The 2,102-nt window shown below is 26.7% G+C and overlaps 1 protein-coding gene across 2 annotated transcripts in view; it reads left to right on the forward strand.

Moving 5' to 3' along the window:
- The window catches only part of LOC106684904 (hexokinase-2), a 51,314-nt gene that overhangs the window by 1,950 nt on the left and 47,262 nt on the right, over positions 1-2,102 (forward strand). The gene's annotated exons all lie outside the window — the stretch shown is intronic.

Raw genomic sequence — 2,102 nt, forward strand, 5'->3', positions numbered from 1 at the left:
TCCAGCTAGTGGAGCGCAAGATGATTTGCAATACATATTTCTGTGAAAATTTATTGTTTGACGTTTAGGTGTCAGATGAATGGTTTAAACATAGAGAAATTCGCAATATAAGTAACTAAAAATCAACTCTTAAGGAACCTAACTTTCGTATATTTTCCGAGGGGGGCTCCGCTTTTCTTAAGTCGGGAGTGGGGTGTGCCACAAATGGTCCAATTTCCGGCTTAAAAGTCTGCAGAATTCTATGTGTTTGGAATCACAGGGTTCAACAAAACCTTCATAAAATAACAGAACAAATCTAAAAACAAAATGCTAAATTCGTAGGCCTCAATAAGTTGCACTTTAACTGTTTGAATTCGAAACTTTTTTTTCTGGAGAGGCTCCGAAATTTTTAAAGTTAGTACCACATAATTCCAGTTTCCTTTCAAATAAACGTTTTTCTGTTAATCTGATGGACAATTAGAGGTGTTTTGGTCCCGAAGTTAATCGACTTTACAATCTAATGAAGGTCACCATAAGAGTGTATTTTCTATCCGTTTTAGAACCCCTAGAACGATTTTCATTTTTTAGATTAGTTTATAAATATCAAAATTAACTAAAAATAAAAACATCCATCTCTTATAAGTAAAAGCTCCTATTACAGAATTACTATAAAAAGAACCAAATATTTTTATTTTATTCTTAATTACTGTCAAAATAAAAACTTGAAACAATTTATGAACTTTACTAATACCAACTTATACACGACGACTATAAACTAGAAAAAGCGACTAAAAATGTTTTATATGTATATTTGGACATAATTTTCATTCTGTTATATCACAAATTTTTAAAAATTATTTGAAAGGTTGATTTATTTATTTACTTTTTTATTTTAGTCTTTTACCTTACGATAATAAAACTATTTTAATGCAAGAAATATGTCTGTTGTTATGAATAATTTTTTGATTGGCCAATTACACATACTTTATTAAAAAAAAATTTCATATAGTAAATATAGTCGAAGACAAATGCAACTAACGTGCCCAACCTATTGTGTATTATTATTAATTTATAAAAATAATTTTAAATTTATTATTCATTATTTATTTGTATATGCAAACGATTTATTGTAGTGGCCAACCCTATTTGTTTGGGAATTGCCCCAAAACATATTCATATATTGTTATTACTGAATAATTAACAATATAAAGACTCATATAAGTTAGAAAAAAAAATTTAAAGTGACTTATCTGATATAATCAGTCTATATTATTCCAGAATATTCCAGACTGGATGGCATTTGGAATTCAGAACTTTTCTGCTGACATTTCATAACTTTTTTTCTTTTAGAAATTCTTTTTTAATTCGAGCTCTTAATACTTCATTGGAGTTTTTTCGTTGTAGCAAAACTAATCCCCTTAGTATAAATTCTATTTAAATATTTTGTGTGGGTTTAAGTTTGCATTAGAATACAATAAAATTAGCCCTAAAAAATAATGAATAGTTTTTTTTATTTTCTAAGCTTAAAAAACCACTCATATTGTATTTTTGTTTACTTGTATGTTTCTTGTCGAGGTTATTTATTAATATTTAGTGGTAATATTTTTTTTAAATAAATTAATAAATGATCAATGAGTTTTTTATAATATATTGCTTATCAAGTTAATATTTGGTTTTATCAAATGAAATTGTAATTTTCTGGGATAGAACTTAGATCTGATTTTATCAATTAATTAAAGCAAAGTATGTTACGCAGTTTGTAAAATGGAAGAATTTCTAATTGTTACTTCATTTTATATCCCAAAACCAGTTTTAAAATAGTAATAGAAAATAGTCCAAGGCCTTGAAATCAGATAATCATCGATGATTGGTCTTTGGGTATTGAAAAACATAGAATTGCATAAGCCATAAGCCTTGGAATGTTTGCATGGTGAATCTCGACACGGAACATTTTTAATATTGTTTGAGAATTGAGCCTTGCTTAATCTTTGAAGCCGAAAACTAGATACTTATTAACAAATGAATTAATAAAAATAAATCAAATTATTTCAATTATCAAACAATTTGTATGTGAGTTTATATATTAATATTTGTTTGTGCATATACACACACAAAAATAATAT

This window comes from Halyomorpha halys, unplaced genomic scaffold (assembly GCF_000696795.3).
Source record: "Halyomorpha halys isolate HHAL.00 unplaced genomic scaffold, Hhal_1.1 Scaffold627.1, whole genome shotgun sequence".
NCBI classification, from domain to species: Eukaryota; Metazoa; Arthropoda; class Insecta; order Hemiptera; family Pentatomidae; genus Halyomorpha; species Halyomorpha halys.